General features: G+C 48.6%; 1 protein-coding gene across 4 annotated transcripts in view; it reads right to left on the bottom strand.

Moving 5' to 3' along the window:
* Positions 1-24,729, bottom strand: part of AGPAT3 (1-acylglycerol-3-phosphate O-acyltransferase 3) — an 85,862-nt gene extending 61,133 nt beyond the window's left edge. For all 4 annotated transcript variants that reach the window (XM_081570037.1, XM_081570036.1, XM_081570035.1 and 1 more), the window contains exons 1-2: positions 24,585-24,729; positions 978-1,048 (exon numbers count right to left, since the gene is read on the bottom strand). The gene's annotated coding sequence lies outside the window, so the exon portion shown is untranslated. The remainder of the gene's footprint in view (positions 1-977; positions 1,049-24,584) is intronic.
* Between the last annotated feature and the right edge of the window lie 535 nt (positions 24,730-25,264).

The raw sequence follows: 25,264 nt of genomic DNA, 5'->3' as shown, positions 1-25,264 counted from the left end.
AATGATGAGGGGTTTTTTAAGTGCTCAGCTAGGAGCTGACTTGCAGAAAAACAGAGGTAAGAGTGACTGATGAGCTCCCTGCTCCTACCCGTGTCCACCCGCCTCCTCTCTCCACTCATCACGCCAGCACACGGTGGTCTGTAACTTCCATTTCTCTGATGACTAAGTCGCACATCTTTTCAGATGTTTATTATTATTAGACACTTGGGCATCTTTTGAGAGGTGCCGGTTCAAGTCATAAACAAATGATTTGCTTTAACTTTCAATACTGATGACTACTAGCTTATTCGGCGGGGTGGGGGTGGGGGGGGTTGCATATCTTTCCTGTCTCTAAAAACTGGTAAGTTGTATACAGGTAACTGAAAGTCATCTCTTTTTGTAAACGTTGAGTTAATCTTATTGGGTGCTTGGTTATCAGCCCGATCTGGGAATTGTCCAGTAGCTGAAGAGCACAGAGTCTCTGACTGGCTGCTCTTCTTCCCGCTCCTATTCCCAGCCCTCAGTGGCTACAGAACTTGAGGCCCTGTACCCAGAAAGAGGGAGACCAAACTGACTTCCATCTCTGACCTCCCCAGTTCTGTCCTTCTGGGAAAGGCCTGGCTGATGACTGGTGCCCTTGGACACTGTCCTCCAGAAACAAAGCAGTGCTGATGACACACGGCTGCCATGAACAGAGCAATGTGCTTCACTGATCAGAAGGCTCTTGGTGCCCCCCACAGCCCTGCTGAACTCCTTTAGGAAAATCAACCTGCAATGCGTTAAGGCCCAACTGTACCCACTCGGTCCCTTCAGCGTCACTGAAGCTGGGCCAGCGAGCCCGGCTCTCCAAGTGAGGAACTTCTGTGTCTGCCAATGGAGCCAGGTCCAGAGGACTGGGGTGCGACCCTGTCCAGCTGGGACTGCTCCAGGGGACAGAAACAAATGCACGCACACACACACGTAGCTAAAGCATCAGGCACCTCCCTCTCTGGACTCACCGAGGCCCAGGGTCAGCAGGGTCAGCAGGGTCAGCGGGAGAATCGTCCTCGGAGGTTTCTAACTTCAAGGCCTGAAAGTGAAAGACACGACACAGTGTAGTTAGGCAGGACTGGAAAAGTAGCCAGCCAACAAACTACATGCCGTTACCTTGAAATCAAAAAAGTGTGCACGTTGGGGAGGTGGACGGTTATGAATGAACCTGATTTCCTGATGAACTGAACAGTCTGCTAACTGAGGCAGACACCAGGGACACAGCCTTGGGGGGCCTTTCCGAGTGCTGCTACCGCCCTCTGCCTTCTAAGGAGGCCTGACAGATGGCCCATAAATGAACATACCCAGAGAGAGGCAGAGGGCACACCCCAGGAAGGGCTGCAAAGCAATTTCAACCTCCCTGGGGGGCTGGCAGGAGCAGCTGAAGGTGGGCTGCCTCCTGCCTCAGAAGAGGAGCAGAACAGCCTTCAGGTCTCAGCCTCTGGGCAATGAGGCTCCAGCTCCCAGGACAATGACCGTGCTGACCTCAGCAGCTCTCACCTTCCTCCAAATCCACTAACCCTGCGGACAGGCTGTCTCCAGGTCAGCCCAGCCCTCCTCCAGTATGGCTTAGCTTGTGATCAAGGAAGCCAAAACCAGGCCTACTGGCTAAGCTTAGTCCTTGTTTTTGCATGTTTGTTTTAAACTAAGGCGATGGCACCCCACTCCAGTACTCTTGCCTGGAAAATCCCATGGATGGAGGAGCCTGGTAGTCTGCAGTCCATGGGGTTGCTAAGAGTCGGACATGACTGAGCGACTTCACTTTCACTTTTCCCGTTCATGCACTGGAGAAGGAAATGGCAACCCACTCCAGTATTCTTGCCTGGAGAACCCCAGGAATGGCGGAGCCTGGTGGGCTGCCGTCTATGGGGTCGCACAGAGTTGGACACGACTGAAGCGACTTAGCAGCAGCAGCAGCACAGGTAAGAGTTACCATTTAAATTATTTTGCCGTGTCCAGCTCAGTGGCGTTAAGAGCATTCACACCGTTGAGCTGCCGTCACCACTGTCCATTCACAGACCTTGTCCATCTTCCCACACTGAACCTCTGCCCCATCACTCACTCACTCCCCTCCCCCTCCCCAGCCCCTGGTCCCGCCATCCTGCCTTCTGTCCCTGGGACTTGACTCCTCTAGGGACCTCACATAAGTGGATCACTCAGTGTTTGTCCTTTTGTGTCTGACTTATGTCATGGAGCATCCTGTCCTCAAGGTTCATTCATGTTGTAGCATGTGTCAGAATTTTGTTTTATGCTAAGTTGCTTCAGTTATGTCTGACTCTTTGTGGCCCCAAGGACAGTAGCCTGCCAGGCTCCTCTGTCCATCGGATTCTCCAGGCAAGAATACTAGAGTGGCATAGTTTTCTTCTGCTTGGGATTTATTGATCTTCTTGAAAATCAGTTTTCTTCAAATTTGCAAAATTTTAGCCATTTTTCTCCCAAATATTTTCCATCACACATCCTTTTCAATTTCCTATTTATTATCCCTCTTTATGGTTACACTGATGATGTTGCTTTTTTTCTGCCTCTTTCCTGTGTTTCATTTTAGAAAGTTTCTGGTGCTATGTCTTCAAGAATATTGATCTTGTGTCTGCAGCGTGTGACCCACTATGAACCCATCCAGTGCGGGGCTTTCCTCTCTAGGAGAGTTGGGTCTTTTTTTATACCATTCATTTTCTCCTCATCTTGTGCATAGTTTCTCTGTGTCATTGAACACATGGGCCATATTTATAACAGACATTTTTAACATTCTTCTATCCTAATTCTACCATCTGGATAGTGTGGATCCACCTGGATCTGTTTCTAATTGATTTTTCTCAACTTCTAGGTTACATTTTCCCACCTGTTTACATGACGAATAATTTCTGCCTGGTTCCTGGACACTGTGAACGTGGCGTGTTGGGGGGTGAGTTTGTTGTCGTCCCTCAAATATTGTCAGGCCTCATTAGTGGATGTTGTTAACTTACTCAAGAGTTGTTCAACTATCTCCAGGCTTCCTTCAAGCTTTGTGTCTATGGGTCCTGAGCAGGCTCACATCTGGGGAGGAGACTATCGCCTTTGAGGACCCTGCTCAACACCCTCTGAACTGTGAGGTCTTTCCACCCGGCTGCTGAGTATGCGACTTCACTCACAGCCCATGTGAACTGAGGAAACTGTGATGCCCATGCCATTCCAGGTCCCCTGACCTTGGGGGAATCCCCCACACATGCGAGGGTCAACATGGTCTAAGCGCAGGGTGGGCGTTCTGTGCTCAGCTCCCTAGAGTTCCTGATCCATGCACTCCTATCCTCTCCAGCATTTCTCCCACAGATTCCAGCTTCCCTGGAGCCCTGGTCGCCAGGCTCTGCCTCCACTGCCCTCCCTGTGCTCAGCTGGCAGCTGCAGGGGATGAGCTGAAGGGGGCACCCCTCCTGTGGGGTCACTGTCCAGCACTCCTGCCATGCCGTGTTTGACGTCGCAACCTCACATGCTTCTGTTTGGTTTTTCCTGCTCTTCAAGGCAGGATGTGAGATCTGGTCCGGGTTACCCTATCATGGCTAGAAGTGGATGTTGGGATCCCGTGTTTTCATTCCATTTCTCACTCATCCAAGTGGGTACCACTGCACTTAGCTGAGAGGCGCTGATCATATCGGAGGCAGAGGCTGCAGCTGTATAGAACAGTGACACTCATGACGTCTGGAGAGATGATCAGCGATTCTCCTGCACACAGGCAGATGGAGGGGTGGTCCAGGTGGGGTGACAACACAGGCCGGAGGGTGCGGTCAGAACCAGCGGCAGGTGGCAGGACCTCCTCACTCACTGTCCCTTCTCAAGAGCATCACTGGCACTCAGGTACTGGCCGTACAGCCTCGTCAGGGCTCTTTCTACCTTCTAGCACAAGCCCCTAGTCAAATGAGTTATTTGCATAGTCTTTTCACTTTCTTGATGTCATCCTTTGAAGCACAAAGACTTTTAATTTTGATGTTAAAAGCCAGAGAAAAAAATCAGATTACCTGCAAAGAAGAGATAGCCTGACAATGGTTTGTTAGCAAACAAAGGATGTCAGAGGCCAGCACACAATGTCGTACTGAAAGGACCCAACAGCCAACCTGGATTCTACAACCGGGAAGCCCATCTCCAGAGCATCAAGGAAACCAAATAAAAGTGGGGAAAGCTTGCCACCTCAGAACCCAATGAAAGGAATTTCTAATGCATGTACACTTAAGCAGGAAGAAGTGAGCTCAGATGGAATGTCAGAGATGCAAAAAGAATAAAGAGCAAAGAAAGAGGCAGGTACGTCTACAAATCTAAATAAGACTAATACTGAGGATACAGCAGCAAAGGCTAGTGGATTAAAAAAAGTTAAGTATACAATAACACTCGGAAGGGGTAGTGGGGTGATCTCAGGTCCTTGGGTTCCCCCCAAGAGTAAAGTACAAGTTAGTTTTAGACATTTGATAAGTAAGAATGTTGTAATTTCTGGAAAACCATCAAAGGCGCAGAAAGAGTCTATAAATTCCTAGTGGTAGAGGTAAAAAAAAAGGAAAGAAAGGATCAATAACCAACTCTAAAAAGAAAGGAGAAGGAGAAGGAAAGAAAAAAGAAACATAGCACAGATAAAATAGTAAAATATAAGATGGTAGATTTAAACTCAAATCTATCTGTAATTACCTTTACAAAGGCTCTGGTTAAAAAATTTTTAATTGTCAGAATTTTTAAAAAAGAATATCAAACTTCAATTTAAAATACCATGTTAAATAAAACCACTTTAATTATATTGGGTCGGCCAGAAAGTTCATTTGGGTTTTTCTGTAACATCTTAAAACCCAAATGAACTTTCTGGCTGACCCAACATATATATGTTTACAAGGTACATCTAAGACTTAAAAATAAAAAAGAGTTAAAAATAAAAGAACAGAAGGAGTACACAAGGCAAATACTACCCAGAGGTTCAGCTACACAAATCTCAGACAAAGCCGACTTACAGGCAAGACACACTAGTGGAGACAGAAGATTACTTCATGTGACAGACACATCATGCATGAAGAAGATACCACAATTTTAAACTGTGTCACTAATAACACAGCCCCAAACATATAAAACAAAAACTGATAGAAATGCAAGAATTAGTAGGCAAATCCACAGTGATAACTGAAGATTCTAACAGACCCTCTCTTTGTATTTGATAAAACAGATAAAATAAATGACTGAAGATACAAGAGTTGGCAAACATTTTCTGGAAAGGGCCAAAGAGTAAATATTTTAGATTTTTCAGGGCAAATGGTCTCTATTGAAGCTACTCAACCAAGTCATAGTGCAAAACAGCCACAGCAATACATAAAGCAATGGGTGTGGATATGATCCCGCAAGAATTTATCTCTAGGGATTGCCCTGTAAGTCCAGTAGTTGAGACTCTGTGCTTCCACTGCAGAGGCCGCAGGTTTGACTCCTGGTAATTAGGGAACCATGATCCCACATGCCATATGGCATGACCAAAAATAAAAGTTAAAAGAAAAAAAAAGAATTTATTTCTAGAAATAGGTGGCAAGCCAGATTAAGCCTATGGGCTATACTTTTGCCAAGTCCTAATATAGAAGGTTTAAACAACATGATTAATGAACCTACCAAAACTAATCTCACCAACCTCAGAATAAAGATGCACAGAGCATTTCTAAAATGTGACCATAATGCTAGCCATAAAACAGGTCTTAACAAATTTCAAAAGACAGGCATCAATCAGAGTATATTCTTTGACCAAAATTTACTGATACGAAAGAAAAAGGCAACAAAAAAGACACTGGGAAAAATTCTCATACACTTAGACAGTCCATCAACGGAAGAAGGGATAAAGAAGATGTGGTGCCGATACACGATGGGATCTTAGCCACAAAACGAAAAGAACTGTACAACCTGCAGAGACGTGGATGGACCTAGAGACTGTCAGAGTGAAGGAAGTCAGAAAGAGAAAAACACTGTATCATATCACTTTTGGAATTTAGAAAAATGATACTGATGAACTTTTTTGCAAAGCAGAAATAGAGATGCAGATGTAGAGAATGGTTACATATGGATGTATGGATACCAAGGGAAAGAGGGGGTGGGATGAACTGGGAGATTGGCATTGACATTACGTATAAAACAGATAACTAATGAGAACCTACCGTTAAGCACAAGGAACTCTACTCAGTGCTCTGTGGTAGCCTAAATGGGACGGAAACCCAAAAAAGAGGAGATATATGTATATGTATAACTGGTTCACTTTGCTGTATGGCAGAAACGAATACAACACTGTAAAGCAACTGTACTCCAACAAAAATTAATTTTAAAAAAGTTATTAACAATCAAAAAATCAATTAAGATGCTATACTAGAAAAATCTGTTGAATGAAATAGTAGCAAAAACATGTCATTTCACAACTTTAGGCTGCAGCTAAAAGTTCTTAAAGGAATCAAAGGTTATACTTTAGTGTGGGGGAGAAATTTTCAGAAGGCTGAAAACAAATGACATAAAACATGTTAGAGAAACAAAGTAAATTAAGAGGAAGGAAGGAAATAACTTAGAAAGTAGAAATTAATGAAATAAAAAAACACGCAGAAACCCACAAAAGTGGGTCTTTGAAAGATGACCCTTTCAAAGATCCTTTTATGGGTCTTGGTAAAATTGGCTGTGTTTTGGCAAGAGAATCAGGACACAGTGAGAGATGGTGTGGACAGCGTCGGGGGAGGGGCAGGCACAAGCAGACGCCACTGGGCGAGAAGGGATCAGGAGCAGCTTCGGAGCAACAGATGTGCAAACACAGCTGAGGGGACAGATTCCCAGGAGCAACAACTGACACCAAACACTGAAGGAGCTACAGAAAACGCAAAGCGCGCTGCAATCTTTAAACCCCTGAAGCATTAGTCACAAGCCACCCTGGGAGCCCTGCACACCAGGGCCCCCACCTGGGGGGACCGCCACACTCGCAGAGGCCTGTCACCCCCGGGCTGGCCTGGTTGGAGCCTTCTCAAATTGGCTTGTGTGAGAGACTGGCCACCACAAGTGGAGAAGACATTTAACTGAAAGAGTTTATTCAAGAACCAAGTGTGAACTCAGAGAGGTAACCTGAGCACAGTGGAGACTGAGAGCGGGCTGCGCGTGAACGTGGTGTCCGGACACTGGAAGCTCCTGCTTGGGTCTGAGCCCCACCCCATGAGGGCCCCTCTGCAGGGGTGCCGGGGAACACTGTCCAGACCCCAGTCCCGCTTCCACACCCAGAACTGGGTCAGGACAAATCCTTGATCTTAAGACCAGAGCTCCCATCCCAACAAGATCTCTGGGGCTGAAGGTTATGTTTGTGAAGGAAACACACAGCATGATTGTTAGCCAATTGTTAAGGGGCACAGGAGAGGCAGGGGAGGAACAAGAGTCAAAAAGTACAGCAAGCAGCCGCTGCCAATCCAGGCCAGGCCAGCACTCAAGGTCAGCCCTGGATGCCCCAGCGCTCAGCCCGGCCACAGGTGTGTATGTCACACACACACACACACACACACACACACACACACACACACACAGCAATAAGTGAAACCACTGAGACAGGGAGATGATCTCTTCTGAGCCCACTAGAGTCCCTGAGAACAAAGCGAGACAGGCCCAGCTCACCCAAAACCAGAAACTGAACCCATGGCATAGATAGCTCAATTGGTAAAGAATCCGCCTGCAATGCAGGAGACCCTGGTTTGATTCTGGGTTGGGAAGATCTGCCGGAGAAGGGATAGGCTACCCACTCCAGTAGTCTTGGGCTTCCCTTATGGCTCAGAGACTGAACTCATGGCATAAACAGTTGGGGGTCCCTGCAAAGCCCCTGCTTGGTCTTCTCCCCAAGACTCACAAACACAGCTTCGCGCCCTGAGGCGCAGCCTCGGAGCTGCACAAGGGCAGATGGGCGAGGTGCCCTGCCCGCTCTGGGTGCACAGCCGGCAGGTGTCTCCCTGGGGCAGGCCGCCAGCACCTCTGATGACCTCGGGGGTGCTTTATAGGGAAACAAAGCTCCTTGCAACATGCTGAGCCATGCAAAGATCCAGCACCAGGGTGAGGGGGTTGTCAAGCTGGCACGGAAGCCAGCACTCCTGAGATAACAGACCACCACCCGGGCTGGCCACAGGCTGGTGGGCAGTGACCTCTCCCATGTTCCAGAAAAGGGCCAAACCCAGCAGGATGTGGCTTCTGTAGAAACAAAACCCACCAGCCTCTTGCTCAGCACCTGAGGGGCAGAGGGGAGAAGCGTCGGGTGAGAGGTGGTTGGGACCCGTTAGCCACCCAAGGACGCATGCGCCGGTTTGGGGATGAGTCGGCATGGAGCTCAGCTGTGTCCATCTCTGTACTCCCTGCACGGCTCATGGCCCTGGGTCTCTTGTCCACGTGCTGTCATCCCCAGCAGCCCCGTCGGGACACACCATCAACCCTTCTTGAGGCATCGCTGCTCTGACACACACTTGGTGCCTCACATGTGACACCACTTTACAAACTGTCTTCACATGTGATATTTTCTAACCCTCATGAGCCCCTGGGGGAGCAATGAGGAGCAGAGGGCCACTTTTGAGAAGTGTGAAGTCACCGGCTGAGGCCACTTAAGCCTGTGGCCCATCCCACATTTCCATGGAGAAAACCAGTGTATCTGCCACCAATTTGCATTGTGTGTGTGCGCGTTTGTATGTGTTAGCTGCTCAGTCATGTCCAACTCTTTGCGACCCCATGAACTGTTCCCTCCAGGCTCCTCTGCCCATGGGATTCTCCAGGCAAGAATACTGGAGTGAGGTTGCTATTCCCTTCTCCAGGGGATCTTCCTGACCCAGGGACTGAACCTGGGTCTCCTGCAGTACAGGCAGATTCTTTACTGTCTGAACCACCAGGGAAGCCCCGGCTTGCACTGTGGACGTTAACAAACAGGGGACAGTGTGGGTTATGATGCTACCGAGGTTCATGGCAGAGCAGGGACAAAGCCTCTGCTTGCTGGATTTCAAAACCAGAAATAAAGTGGAAACAAAAGACTATCAGGCACCCAGAATGGTGTTATTCTCTCCATCATTACTGGTGGGTATGGAGACAGGTGTGGTCTCTTCACGGTAAGTCTGCCATGTGGGTCTGCAGTGTCGGGACGGGCAGGATGTGCTCAGCGAGCCACCCAGGGGAACGTGGTGCCCACAGAACTCACCAAAGGGAATAGAAAAAGCTCCAGGGCTGGCTGCTGACCTCACTGTCCACACCACGGAGTCAAGTGCAGCCCTGTGGTCTCTACCCAGGGACGGGGCAGTTAGATGGTAAAGGTCAGCAATGGGACGTGAAGTGAGGAAAGCAGCCCATAAAGAGTCTGCATGATGTGGTGTGTGTGCTTGTGTATGTGCGTGTGTGTGTGTGCACACATGTGAGCATCTGAGTGCATGAGTGTGCATCCCAGCTGGGACTCAGGCTGGGGAAGGTGTCCTGGCAAACTGATAGCTGGAGGATGAGCAAGAATCCACCAGGCAAAGGTCCAGGGCGCAGCCTCAGGGGAGAAGCCGAGACCAGGTGTGGGGGGGCGGGGAACAGTGAGGACCAGGCAGAGGAGATGGCATCCTCTGAGCGTCACCACCATCAGGAGGGACTGGAGCGGGCAAGGACAGGAACAGAACTGGGGTCACTGAGACAGAACCTCAACAGCCACAGGGAAGGAATCTGATGGGAGCAGGACTGGAGGTGGTCTTGGGTGGGGCAGGGGGTGATGAGAAACATGGAGGAGGGGGTTGTGGGTGGGGCCGGGCCTGGCCTGGACACATCACCCCTGGAGGCATGTTCACAGGTATGGGAGGGACGCACAGGAGAGGACTGCTGAGGTCGGGGTGCCTGGTCCGGGGACGCACAGGCTGCAGGGGACCCTGCGGGCCCAGGGTTTAGGAAGCAGAGCTGAGAGGCCAGTGAGCTGGGGTCATGGCCTCACAGGTAATTAAAATACAAAGGGGTCTGGAGGCCCACAGTGGACATGAACTCAGGCAGACCCCGCCCCACCAAGACAACAACATTCCAAGTCCCTGACGGTCTTTCCATTCACATTTAATTTCTATTAATAGCTTTGAAATCTGACATGTAAGATGTACTAACCCCCTTTAAAAAATCATGCTTTTTTACCTTTACTGGTATATACCATGCACTGCAGACGTATGGCAGTTTTCAGCTACCAAAAATGTTGTCTGGATGGTCTGCCTGTTCTAAAAATACAGACACCACCTCCGTCACATGGACAACAGAAAAGTCAACGGGAAGTTAATTTCATTGAGGACAAAATCAGAGTCATGTTTTGCAACTGTGTCCCAAACTGAATAAAGTGCTTAATGGAGATGTGCAGGGAGGGAGGGCCTCCAACTTTCCGCATCCTGGACACTGCTCTTGTCCCTGATGAGGCAGTCCTAGGCCAGGACAAAACTCCCCCCAGGTTAGCTGAGTCACTCAGGGCTACTCACACCACAGCATTCCTTAACTTCCACAGTTGCTTTATTCACCAGGATTTGTGTAGGGTCACCTTGGCAATCTCTTCAAGCTCTGAGTTTTGTTTGGGGGATCAAGTTCCTTCTTTGTCAATGACACCTTCAGAAGTCCCCTCTTATGAGTCCAGGAAATAAACCTATAATGGTTTATTTTCAGATGAGCCCCACTCCCGGGCTCCTGGGAGAAGCAGAGCCCCTCGAGGGAGACAAAGTGTCCTGAACACAAGATCACAGCCCAGGGTACAAACCACATGAGAACTGGGCTTCAGGGGGTGAGAGACAGCATAGCAAAAGCTCAAGAAATTTAGACTTCGGTATTATTTTGGGTGTTTTTTATTATGTTGGCATTATTCTTTGCAGTATATAAAATAAGTAGGGCTTCCCAGGTGGCACTAGTAAAAAAGAATCTGCCTGCAATGCAGGAGACCTGGGTTTGATCCCTGGGTTGGGAAGATTCCCTGAAGGAGGAAATGGCAACCCATTTCAGTATTCTTGCCTGGGAAAACCCATGGACAGAGAAGTCTGGTGGGCCAGCAAACAGTTGGATGAAACTGAGCACACATATAAAAAAGTATGCTTAGAGATAAAAGAAGAACTTGGAATAAGTGCAAAGAAAAGAACACCAAGCAAGAGAAGAGGCAGGTTTGGAAACAACTACCGAGGACATGTAAGAATGAGAATTAGGGACTTCCCCGGGGGGCCAGTGGTTAAGACACTGTGCTCCCAATGCAGGGGGCCCAGATTCGGTCCCTGGTCGGGGAACTAGATCCCAGTTGCTGCAACTAAAGGTCCCACATGCCGCAACTAAGACCCAGTGCAACTAAATAAATCAATGAATAAAAATAAAATACTTTTTTAAAAAGGAATGAAAAATAGAATCACTGAAATGAAGAGTTTAATGTGCAGGTTAAGTAGCAGATTAGACAGAGATGAAGATGCAGCTGGAAAACTAGAGGGGAAAGTGGAGGAATTCACCCAGAACAAGGTAATTACAAAAAAGACTAAAAGACAAACATGAGCAAGAGTATGAGACTTGGAAAATGGTGTGAGAAAGTCAAGCATAAGGTAAATTGAAGCAAAAGTCAACAGAAGAATGGCTGAAATTTTTCCAGAATTCCCGAGAGACACAAAACTTTATCCTCAGGAAGCAAATTGACTCCAAAGCAGGATAAATAAGAAGAAACCCACTCTAGAGATGCCACAGAGAACACTGGATGTAAAAGGGACCACCAACACAGTGGAGAGGGAACATCACTCACGCAGGAAGGGCAGAGGGACCACCAGCTGACCTCTGGAGACAGTAGGAGGTGACATGGTATCATCCACCTCTGTGCCCTCTGCCCACAGCCTTCTGAGCTGAAATCAATAATAAATGTATAACCTAAAATCCCCATGCACTTAGAAAATAAAAGTACCTTCCATATCATTCATCGGTCACAGAAGAGTAATAACAGATATTTAAATGCTCAAAAGAGGAGAAGAGGGTGGCAGAGGAGGCCTTGCATTCTGCAGTCCACGGGGTCACAAAGAGTCAGACATGACTTAGCAACTGAACAACAAAAATGCTCAAGAACTGAACAATGATACTAAAGTGAAGTTGCTCAGTCATGTCTGACTCTCTGCGACCCCATGGACTGTAGCCAACTAGGTTCCTCTGTCCATGAAATTTTCCAGGCAAGGATACTGGAGTGGGTTGCCATTTCTTTCTCCAGGGGATCTTCCAGACCCAGGGATCAAACCCGGGTCTCCTGCACTGCAGGCAGATGCTTTACTATCTGAGCCACCAGGGAAGCCAAACAATGATACTGCTATGCTCCAAAATATACCAGACACAGGACTACAGAACAAGGAAGAAACGTTTAACTTTAAATTCTTATGATAGAAATAAAGTTTGAAAATTAAGAAGCTATGCTTACAAAAATAACAAAGAAGTTAAGCTTTCAGCTCAATTACATGTAAAGAGATCACCAGGAAAAAAAAAAAGAAAGAGTAGAAAGAAATGATGACAATGGAAGGATAAATTAATGACAGGAGAACCAAAAATGTGATGGACATGAGAGTTGGCTGAGAGTCAGCTCTTTGTGAGCAGCAAGGAAACAGATAAACCTCTGCTGAGATAAATTGAGAAAAAAGAAAAACAAAACCAATTCTAGGAATGAAATGTGGAGCTTAATGTCATATACCATGGAGATTAAAAAATTAAGAAAATATTAAGACCTTTCTACCAAGAAATTGACAATGTTATTGACGTGGACCCTGGGGTAGAGAGGTCTAAGATGACTCCAAGGTTCACACCCTTGAGTGTCGGCTGGACCTGGATTCCTGGACCACAGAAACGGTGAGATAGAGAGTGTTGTTGAGAGCCAGGAAGTGTTGGGGTCACTTGTTACATAGCAACAATGCAGGTCACTCCTTAGAAAAACAACACCAAATCTTATTTTAAAAAGACTAGAAAAGCTGAACAGATCAACAGCTAGTAAAGGAAACAATCAAAATGTAAAAATCTGTCTACACAAAAGCCAGGCCCCGGCCAAGAAACTGCATAACAAACACATTACCACAATCTCACATGAGCTCTTTGTCACAGGAGAAAGGGAGGTAACACTGTCCACTTGGATGCTGCTGCTTCTAAGTCACTTCAGTTGTGTCCGACGCTATGTGACCCCACAGATGGCAGCCCACCAGGCTCCCCCATCCCTGGGATTCTCTAGGCAAGAACATTGGAGTGGGTTGCCATTTCCTTCTCCAATGCATGAAAGTGAAAAGTGAAAGTGAAGTCGCTCAGTCGTGTCTGACTCCCAGCAACCCCATGGACTGCAGCCTACCAGGCTCCTCCATCCATGAGATTTTCCAGGCAAGAGTACCGGAGTGGGTTGCCATTGCCTTCTCCGGTTCACAGCAGCACTGTTCACAATAGCCAGGACATGGAAGCAACCTAAACATTCATCAACAGAGGAATAAATAAAGAAGATGTGGTACATATATACAGTGGAATAGTACTCAGCCATAAAAAGAATGAAATAAGGCCATTTGCAGCCACACGGATGGACCTAGAGACTGTCATACTTAGTGAAGTAAGTCAGAGAGAGACAAATACCATATAATATCTCCGGCATGTGGAATCTTAAAAAATGGCACAAATGAACTTATTTACAAAACAGAAATAGAGTTACACATGTAGAAAACATATGGTTACCAGGGGGTATTGGAAGACTGGAATTTACATATACAAACTGTTATATATATTAATAAAACAGATAACTGATAACACCTACTATATAGCACAGGGAACTCTACTCAATACTCTGCAATGGCCTATATGGGAAAACAATCTAAAAAAGTGTGGAACTATGTATATGTATAACTGATTCACTTTGCTGTACACCTGAAACTAACACAACATTGTAAATCAGTTCAGTTCAGTTCAGTCGCTCAGTCGTGTCCAACTCTCTGCGACCCCATGAATTGCAGCACGCCAGGCCTCTCTGTCCATCACCAACTCCCGGAGTCTACCCAAACCCATGTTCATCGAGTCGGTGATGCCATCCAACCATCTCATCCTCTATCGTCCCCTTCTCCTCCCGCCCCCAATCCTACCCAGCATTAGGGTCTTTTCCAATGAGTCAACCCCTCGCATGAGGTGGCCAAAGTATTGGAGCTTCAGCTTCAACATCAGACCTTCCAATGAACACCCAGGATTGATCTCTTTTAGGATGGATTGATTGGATCTCCTTGCAGTCCAAGAAACTCTCAAGAGTCTTCTCCAACACCACAGTTCAAAAGCATCAATTCTGCGGCGCTCAGCTTTCTTCACCGTCCAACTCTCACATCCATACATGACCACTGGAAAAACCATAGTCTTGACTAGACGGACTTTTGTTGGCAAAGTAATGTCTCTGCTTTTAAACATGCTATCTAGGTTGGCCATAACCTTCCTTCCAAGTAGTAAGCGTCTTTTAATTTCATGGCTGCAGTCACCATCAGCAGTGATTCTGGAGCCCAAAAAAGTAAAGTCTGACACTGTTTCCACTGTTTCCCCATCTATTTCCCATGGAGTGATGGGACCAGATGCCATGATCTTAGTTTTCTGAACGTTGAGCTTTAAGCCAACTTTTTCACTCTCCTCCTTCACCTTCATCAAGAGGCTCTTTAGTTCTTCTTCACTTTCTGCCATAAGGGTGGTGTCATCCGCATATCTGAGGTTATTGATATTTCTCCCGGCAATCTTGATTCCAGCTTGTGTTTCTTCCAGCCCAGCGTTTCTCATGATGTACTCTGCATATAAGTTAAATAAGCAGGGTGACAATATACAGCCTTGACGTACTCCTTTTCCTATTTGGAACCAGTCTGTTGTTCCATGTCCAGTTCTAACTGTTGCTTCCTGACCTGCATACAGGTTTCTCAAGAGACAGGTCAGATGGTCTGGTATTCCCATCTCTTTCAGAATTTTCCACACTTCATTGTGATCCACACAGGCAAAGGCTTTGGCATAGTCAATAAAACAGAAATAGATGTTTTTCTGGAACTCTCTTGCTTTTTTGATGATCCAGCGGATATTGGCAATTTGATCTCTGGTTCCTCTGCCTTTTCTAAAACCAGCTTGAACATCTGGAAGGTCACGGTTCACGTATTGCTGAAGCCTGGCTTGGAGAATTTTGAGCATTACTTTACTAGCATGTGAGATGAGTGCAATTGTGCGGTAGTTTGAGCATTCTTTGGCATTGCCTTTCTTTGGGATTGGAACGAAGACTGACCTCTTCCAGTCCTGTGGCCACTGCTGAGTTTTCCAAATTTGCTGGCATATCGAGTGCAGCACTTTCACAGCATCACCTTTGAGGATTTGAAATAGCTCAACTGGAATTCCATCACCTCCACTAGCTTTGTTCGTAGTGATGCTTTCTAAGGCCCACTTGACTTCACATTCCAGGATGTCTGGCTCTAGGTGAGTGATCACACCATCGTGATTATCTGGGTCGTGAAGATCTTTTTTGTACAGTTCTTCTGTGTATTCTTGCCACCTCTTCTTAATATCTTCTGCTTCTGTTAGGTCCATACCATTTCTGTCCTTTATCGAAATGGAGTAAATCAACTACACTCCAAAAGAAATTTTAACAAGAAAACAGGGGGGGAAAGTACATATGGCTCCTATTATTCAGAAAAAAGTCAAATATCTGTATAAACAAGTCAACTCTTTAAACTGGAAAGGGGAGTCCACAGAAAAATAACCATTCTCTCTTTTATTTTTTGTAACTTGTTTTAAATGGGTAAGGTAATCTGAGGAGATACAGTAATACATTGTAACTCCTCCCAGCTACACTATCCCACCCCTTGTAAGAGGTAACCACTTACCCCTTGACTCTCTTCCCAGTATGTCCTCATTCCAGCACTACAAGAAATCTGGGAAGGGGTTCTTACCCACCCCCCCTCATTCCATATGAGTTGCCCTAAACCCCACCCTCTCCCCAGCAGTGTCCCTGGGACACAGAGAGTATGCACTGCTGCTGTGGCCATCCTGCCCACGTGGGACCACATACCAAGTGTGCCTACATGTGGAAGCCGCTCTGCAGACATGGCCGTACTTCTCTAACACCCTCCAGCTCACACTCACACCAGTGCACCTTGGCTCACATCTGCACCCACACCTGGCCCTGGCACTGTCTTTACATTTTGGCCACCCCGGTGGAGCAGCCCTGCATCTCGCCAAGCTGTTATTTTTGCATCGCCCTGATAACCAGTGAAGGTGAGCCTTGAATCTCTTCACCTTTTTATTTCCTTCCATCTGTTAGCTCCTTTGTTCCCAGGAGGGGCAACAGGAAGATTCGGAACTAAGCAGCCTCCATGTTTGTACCAACACTAAATGGGAAAACTGAGCAGATTCCCTGAAAACTAGGAATAAAAACCAAAATGTCCCATCACACTTGCATCCAGTATAGTCCTGACGGCCCTGGTCCAGGCAGCAAAACAGGATGGGACAGTGCTAAAGGTGTAAGGAAGAAACGAACACTTTCTCTCCATGCAGAAAATCCCCCAACTCTGCAAATAATTTATAAGAAAAAGAGATTGGCAAGGTGCCTGGATAGCAATCAATATCCAAAATCAACTCCATTTCTGCTCAACACCAACAAGAGTTAGAATTTTTTTAAGTAAAAAAATAAATAAAATGTGAAAACACCACTTATAAAAGTAACAAAAATAAGGACATCTGGGAGTAAATTTACCCACAAAGTATAAGATAGTGTGCAGAATAGTATGTAGCGAGCCCTAGTAAAAGCCATGTAAAAAGACTGACATGAATGGAGACACACCACCTCTACGGCAGGAAGACTTCATATCATAGAGATGAAATCTGCCCCCCAGCTGATCTACAGAATTGGTGCAGTTTTGATCTAAATCCTTGACAAAGTTTTTCAGGAAACTTGACACACTGCTTATAACACATGCACAGGAAAACAAAGAGCAGGATCAGCCAGGTGCTCTAGAGACCCCAGGTGGCAGGGGTGGTGGATGCCCAGAGGGCAAAAGGGTCAGGTTGAGGGGCCACCCATGCAGACACATCAACCAGAGGGGCAGAGAACCCAGTGGAGGGAACTGGACACATGACTGCAGTGGCCCCACAGGTCAGCAGGGAAGGAGGACCAACCAGCGGAGGCTGGTATCAGGACAACTGAACTCTGCATGGGGACAGAGCCCCTTCCTTCACCACCCAGAAGCCACTCCTGAGGGACAGAGGGCTTCAGTGTGGAAACCAAACATTCCAACTTCTATAAGAAAACACAGGAGAACACACAAGTGACCCCAGGGCTTCTCAACTGCATTTGAAAAGCCAAAAAGGTGGATAAACTCTACATTACATTAAGAATTTCTATTTATCAAAACAAAGTAAAAAGACAAGACCCACCTAAGCAAGACGCCTGAAGCACACATTAGGACAAAAGATTATTATCCTCAATACACAAGGAAATACTTCATACAGAACCATATGCAAGGAATACATAAGGAAAACCTATCACCCAATAGGAAAACTGGTGAAGGAATTCAAAGAGGAGGAAACGCATCTATCAGTAAGTGCAGGGAGATGCTCAACTCCATCTACCAGGAAACAAATCAAGGCCACCACTAGTCACATTCTGTATTCAAACTATTTGCAAAACTTTTAAAAAATACTTCTTTGGCACATGGGATCTTCAGTCAGGGCATGCAGGATCTAGTTCCCTGACCAGGGATGGAAACGGGTTCCCCGCATTGGGAGCGCCAAGTCTTAGCCACTGGACCACCAGGGAAGTCCCTCCACTTGCAAAACTTAATGACAACACTGGGTGCTGAAGAGCAGGTGGGTCCGCTGAACGCCCTGTGGGTGGTTGTGCGGTCAGAGTCTCTCCTATCTCTCTGCAAACAGCCCAGTGTAGGCATCACTGCCCGGACTTCCCCGCCCAGCGGTCCCCTTCAGAGAACGCTAGAGGGCTGCATGGCTCCACACGTGTAACCAAGATGTGTGGACCCAGAACATTCTGTCAAAGTATAGAGCAAGATTATACTTGGGGGATTATAGCTCAGTTGGTAAAGAATCCGCCCGCAAAGCAGGAGACCCCAGTTCGATTCCTGGGTCGGGAAGATCTGCTGGAGAAGGGATAGGCTACCCACTCCAGTATTCTTGGGCTGCCCTTGTGGCTCAGCTGGTAAAGAATCTGCCTGCAACGTGGGAGACCTGGGTTCAATTCCTAGGTTGGAAAGATCCCCTGGAGAAGGGAAAGGCTACCCACTCCAGTATTCTGGCCTGGAGAATTCCATGGACTGTAAAATCCATGGGGTTGCAAAGAGTCGGACACAACTGAGTGACTTTCACTTTCAACATTTTCATAGAGCAAGATGAGGAGCACCTTTACATGGACCTTGGGAGGGCCTCCTACAGGCACCTGGAGACACACAGAGCTCCTTTGTTCCCTGACTGACACCTCTCTGGGTACCAGCTTCTCCTTCCCTCCACCCATTCTCACGGAACCCCACCCTGTTTCCAGCAGCCATGCTTGAGATAGGAAAGACAATTCTTTTGGTTTTCATCTGGACATGAAATCCTGGGGTTTTGTTATTCATCTTCTTGTTTGTTTGCTTCTCTTGCATACATTTTGTCCTCATTTAATTGGCTCACTGACTTTATTTTGAAAATTACACAAATATTTTAGACAAGAGGTTGTAAAAATAGTGGCCCACAGTCTAAATTCAGGCAGGAACATTTTCCATTTGCCTGCACAGCTTGTTAAAAATAAATAATTGCGTATAAAGATCTAGGTTTCTGGCTGGTTTCAGCAGCCAAAGAGCTAGTGACTTGGGTCCTATAGCTGCATGGCATGTCTGCTGGGGATCCATGGCTGAGGGTCAGAGGCTAGGGGTCATTGGCTGGAGGTCAAGGGGGTCAGTGGCTGGGGGTCAGGCAAGACACATCTGAGAGAAGAAGTGTCATTATTCATGTTTGCGTGGCCACCCTGGCCTAGCACTTGTCCGATCTGTGTTTAGAATTTTCACATATAGCTTTGTTTACGAAAATAGAAACATTTATACCTGATAACAGGCTTCCCCGGTGGCTCAGATGGTAAGAATCTGCCTGCAATGCAGGAGACTTGGGTTCGATCCCTGGGTTGGGAAGATGCCCTGGAGGAGGGCATGGCAACCCACTCCAGTATTCTCACCTGGAGATTCTCCATGGACAGAGGAGCCTGGCAGGCTACAGTCCGCGGGGTTGCAAAGAGTCGGACACGACTGAGCAATTAAACACAGCACATACCCAATAACTCGTTAAAATTTAAACAAGAGAAATGCCAGGTACAGAGCACTTGGGGCTTCAGGAAAACACCTTGCTGCCTTAGAGCTTGGAACCGAACCGCAGGCCACTGATGCACTTTCTACCAAATGTCCTAGAACTTGAGTAACAGTAGTAAGTGCACAATTTAGGAAACTGAACACAGCTACCCCGTGCTCACACATGTGTGCTCTGACCTTTGTCATCTATCTGCAAGCGTCTGCTTCCTCTCATCGCTGGACACTCCCTTTTTGCACCAGTTCACCACAGCAGTCATGTATGGATGTGAGAGCTGGGCCATAAAGAAGGCTGAGCGCCAAAGAATTGATGCTTTTGAACTGTGGTGCTACAGAAGACTCTTGAGAGTCCCTTGGACTGCAAGGAGATCAAACCAGATCAACATAAAAGAGATCAATTCTGAATATTCATTAGAAGGACTGATGCTGAAGCTGAAGGCTCCAATACTTTGGCCACCTGATTCAAAGAGCCAACTCATTGGAAAAGATCCTGATGCTGGGAAAGATCGAAGGCATGAGGAGAAAGGGACGACAGAGGATGATATGGTTGAATGGCATTACTGACTCAACAGACATGAGTTTGAGCAAACTCCTAGAGATAGTGTAGGACAGGGGGGCCTGGTATGCTACAGTTCATGGGATCATAAAGAGTTGGACACAATTTAGCTGCTGAACAACAACAACAACACTACTTATAGTAAAGGAGCCAAAATAAAAGCTCAAGGGAACCTACCAGACTGTAGGGCTTTTCCTAAAACTAAACCAAATCTTTGCCCGGGCCAAGGGATCATTTTTACTGTCCTTTTACTTCTGTGGAGTCCAAGTCACTAAACTTTGTCTCTGAGGCTGTGACGGCGCTTTGACACACAGATGGCCCTCAAGAGAACCTGCTGCTGGGTGTACTGAGGAGGGGTGCCTGCCATTCCTGGCTGCATGATGCAGGGTGGGGCTGAGAACCCTAGGCTGACCTTCTCAGAGCTGCATCTGAGGCCCGTCCTCCCAGTCCTCTGCCCTGTCCCCCATCCCACCCCACACAGGCCAGGCGCAGGATCACCCCTCCTCCCCTCCTAACAGCTTCCACAGCAGCCCCCCACAAACCTCCTGCACTTTCCATCTTGGCATCCTCCTCTCACAGAACCCGGACAGGTGAAGTCTCCATCCAACAATCTGATTTGTCTTAGTTTGGCGAAAATCGCTGCTAGTGAATTGTATTTTGCAAGGTATACCAATCGATTACTTTCTCTCTGAACCTAAGGATTAGATTATGTGTATCTTCCTAAGAAAAGGTGCACTCATTCATTCATTCACTCAACCAATCACTTCAGTTAGCCTGGGATGATAGTCTAATTAGAAACCAAAGCATGAAAAGCATTAACACAATCATCGACACATTCTCCACATTGAGGGTCGATACCCATGGGCTCACAGGCCACTCCCCCACCCTGGGGGTGCACCCATGGGGCTCACAGGCTTCAGGAGAGCAGAACAGGTAAAGGTGTTTCTGCTGCAGCTTTTACTGCCGCTCCCAGTAGAACTCACTACTAACCTTCTTGTTGCTGATTTCATTCTCCACCCACTTTAGAAAGGAAATGAGGAGCCACATCAATGATGCATGGCCTCCCTGGGCCACCTGGGGACAGGCCTCTCGCGGGCTGGCAGGCAGCTCCTACCATGAGCGCCCAGCTTCCATTTTTAGTCCTGTGTGATCCAAGTTCTCCTGCCTGGAAGAAGACTTCTGCCTGTCACTATCAAAGGACACATTTCTTTCAATTTGCTAACACCAGCATCTACAATGTATCCTATCCATGACCTTCTAGCTGAGCTTGGGAAAAGATGCGGCCAATTAAAGCACAGCGTCCAGGGCCAAAGGCCACAGCCCTGCAGCGGGAACTTGGGCCAACTTTCCCCGGCACTTTCCCCGGGCATCTGCTCCTCCACCTCCAAAGAGAAACGCAGGCACTGCCACAAGATTATCTGTGTCTCAGTTTCTGGCACTTTGCTCGAGGCAGATAATCGGGGCATGGTGAATTCTTCTAAATAACTAAATAAGAGTCTGTACGAGGCTGAACCAGTACCGTGTTTGCCTAAAATCCAGCATTTTGAAATGAGCAATTTAGGGCTTCTTAGGTGGCTGAGAGGTGAAGAATCCACCAGCAATGCAAGAGACGTGGGTTCAGTCCCTGGGTCAGAAAGATCCCCTGGAGAAGGAAATGTCACCCCACTCCAGTATTCCTGCCTGGAAAATCCCATAGACAGAAGAGCCTAGCGGGCTACAGTCCATGGGGTCACAAAGAGTCAGCATGACTGAGCGACTAAACAACAACGGCAACAATTTAGGATTACTTTTAAGATTATTAGGAAGTAGTTTCAGAAACAACAGTTTCAGAAACAACATCAGTCCAAGTCATTCCACTTTACTACATGAAGCAACTTATTTAAAACCTCAAGCATTCAGTGGTTAACCAAAAGTAAAATCTATGAAACTTCCAAGCAATTGTTTTACGAAATTCAGTCCAACCTTCCTGTAACTGTACGTTTCTCAATGAGAAGACTGAGTAAAGATTCCACATCATACAGTACAAATCATTAAGAAAGGAATAGATAAATGCAGCCAATTGCATCCAATGCTTTGTTCTATAAATTTGTTCTATGAATTTGTTTGTTCTATTAATCAGCCACAACTTGTAACAGTGAAATATTAGAGTTTTTGATGAGGCCCAAGAGAGGAGAGAAAAAGACAGGAGCAGAAGCCACTGCTTTTGCCCCAGGTGGACTCTGACGGAGTCAGGGCCTCACTGCTGACAGCAGGGGTTGGAGTACTAACCTCCACTGAAGTTGATCTCTGAGTCTGCTTCGCTCAGTCAGGCCGAAGGCCGGTGGAAGGTGTGTGGTTTGGAGTCGAATGTGATTGGACATTTCAACAACACCCTCCCCACCCCAGAAAACCCAGTAAATTCAGCTCCTCTCAAACACAGTTTCTGGTTTTCATTTTCCCTGTTTACAGGGATTTCAACATTACCCTCCCATCTCTGATTTGACTAGAGATACAAGTGTTCACAGATGTTTAGCAGGCTGAGAAGACAGGCGTCCAAGGATCTCAGTTTAGATTCTGGTCATGCCGATCTGTGACCCACTCTTCAGGAGGTAATGAAACCTCTGGCTTTTCCAAGACCACTCTTCTCCAAGGCTGAAGTGCAAATCAGAGGTGTCATGTGTAAAGGCCTGACCTTGCATATCAGGAGCCACGCTAGCAAAAGTGGGAAGCAGAAGTAAAACAGGACAGACCAGGGCCTTCCCTGCTGGTCTGGTGGTTAAAAGTCTGCCTTGCAACACAGGGGACTCTGCTTCGATGGTTGGTTGGGGCGCTAAAATCCTACATGCTGTGGAGCAACGTAGTCCATGTGTCGCAACTAAGATCTGATGCAGTCGGATCTTATATAAATGAATAAATAGTTTTTAAAAATCACTTTGGTGGATACACTTTTTCTAACTTACAAAATAAACTACGTTCAGTTTGCTTCCATGGCCCTGGCACCCAGACTTGTGACAGACACACGGAAAGTCAGCTGGCCCGCCCAGGCAGCACAGAGTCCTTGCCGGAGGTGGCTCCTAGAACCCACACCCTGGCAACTCAAGGGTCCCCTGGGCCTCTTCCTTCACCTCCTGCCACTTTACTTGCTCCCGCACTTTCTCCAGGCCACACTGCTCAGCCTCAAACCTCTGGACAGAGCTACCTGGGCAAGGCCCAACACAGGAGCAGACAGCACGCTCTGGGCAACACAGCCAGGCTGCGTGCACATGGAACATGGAGGCACCTGTCCCCTCCAAGGCCACGAGGGCCACAGGCCCTGTTGCATGCTGAATCTCAGTCACACTTGTGTGCATTGTGGATGTCAGCCACATAGTGTGTATGAACCTCAATCACACGGCCTCTTTTTTTATACAATGTAATCAAGAAGGTTCCCTCAGGGCTGAGAAAAGGATACAGAAGTGAGTTGTAACAGGCCAACTCTGTAACTTTGAGGGAGAGGAGGAGTGGAGTCAGGATGGTCTAGAAAAGGGGAAATGACCCAATTAGAGAAAGTTCAGGGTCTCCCTGAGACCCCCAGGAAGCTTTTCAACAGCAGAGGAAGTTGATTACCAGCCTGGGGATGACTACAACCAGCCTGCAGAGCCCTCACTTAGAGCCCCAGGGGTCCTCTGGCCTCTCCCACAGTACACAGCCACCACACACCACTTGGGATCTGGGGTCTCCGGGTGATTCCACCCTTAATATGGGTGTCAGTTCTCATTCTAGTCAGTCACAAGGCCAACAGCCCACCATCATTTTTCCTTCTCATAAGATCGGATTTCCTACTGAAAGGAACCTAACTGCTCCAGTATTCTCTGAGAGGAGGTTTTATATTGTGCCTTAAAAAAGTCTGGGGAGCCATTTATAAAATCATTTTCCCTATTTCACCCAACTTCTTTCAAAGTTGAAAGAAAGGAAGAAAGAAAAGAGAAGGAGAGACAAGAGAGGACCTGCACATTATTTGCAGGCAGCTTCATCTGCTAGTCATCCTCCCTTCCTGAGACCCTGGGAGGGCAGCATCAGGCATCCCTGGGCCCTCTGGCCCGCCCTGGGGGTGGAGGTGGTTTTCTTCCCAAATGGCTCTTGGATCATCGACCGGCCCCATCACCTGACTGGAACTGTGGAAATTCACAGTTGGCCTTTGGTCCAAACGCCAAAGTCAAATCTGAACTCTCAGCCGCACCACTGCCGCGCAGTCCCACCTGCAGCCCTCCCTCCGGGCCGAGCAAAAAGTGAAACTAACCCGTGGCCGCAGCGTGCAGGGTCAGGGGCGCGCGCTGGGTCCCCGTTGCCAGCTCCCCGGAACCCGGCGGGGGCGTGTGGCGTCCACCGGGAGCAGAGGGGCCCAAGGAAGTCCTCGGGGCGAGGGGCAGGGGTGTCGTTGCCTCGCCCAGCCCAGCCTTCCGCCCCTCCTAGGGCGCCCCGGCCCCGGCCGCATGCCGCCCACCCCGGCCCAGAGCGCCCGGCTGCAGCGCCCCAGGCCGGCCGGCGAGGACGGTGACAGGCTTGGGCCTGGCCGGCCGAGGCCCGGGAGGCTGGGAGGCAACCCACGGCCCGCGTCCCCAGTCCCGGTCCTCCAGTCCTCCCACAGGCCCAGCGCCCGTAGGAGCGCAGCCGGCCTGCTGCGCCGCGGGGCCCGGGTGGGGGCGACCTGGGGAGGCAAGGGGAGCCGATCTCGGGCGGCGGGGAGGGGGCCGACCTCGGGGGGCCGCGCCACTCACCTGCAGCCGCCGCCACCTGCTCCTCGCGCGCGTGGCCCCGGCGTCGCCTCCGCTCCGGGCCGCTCGGTCGCTGCGCTCCGGCCCTGGGCTCGCCCGGCCCTGCGTCGGGCCTCAGCGAGTGCGGCGCCCGCCGCCCCCGGCCCCCATCCCGCCCCGCCCGGCCCGCCGCCCTCCGCCCTCGGCCGCGCCGCCCCGCCACTTCCTGTGCGCGGCGATCCCACAGTTCCGCCGGCGCGCGGGGCGGCGGGGACACGCGGGGAGGGGACATGGGACCTGCGGAGGGGACACAGGGCGGGACCGGCCAGGGGGACGCCGGAGTACTAGGGACAGCGGGGAGGGAATACGAGGGGGGGAGGGGAGCGGGGACACGCGGGGGGCACACGGGGGGTAAGCCGAGGGGACAGGAGGTACCAGGGGACAGCGGGGGGGACACGGGACACAGAGGGAGACAGGGGGACATGGGGTTGGCGGCCTGGCCGGGCGCCGGCTGTGAAGGGACGGCCGGGGTCCAGTAACGGACGCGGCTGGAGGACCTGGCGGTCTTGGGGCGGCGGAGCACGTGGGTGCGGAACCAGCGAGGTGGGCGGAGGGCGGGATTGGGGTGGAGGGAGGGGACCCGTGGGGGTCACACAGGGCATGCGTGCGGGCGGAGTGGGCCTGGGGTCGAGGGACTGCCCGGT

This window comes from Giraffa tippelskirchi, chromosome 2, assembly GCF_054371585.1.
Source record: "Giraffa tippelskirchi isolate mGirTip1 chromosome 2, T2T-mGirTip1v1.2.pri, whole genome shotgun sequence".
NCBI lineage: Eukaryota > Metazoa > Chordata > Mammalia > Artiodactyla > Giraffidae > Giraffa > Giraffa tippelskirchi.
Note: the sequence above shows the minus strand (reverse complement) of the source record. Positions and strands in the feature narration are given on the sequence as shown.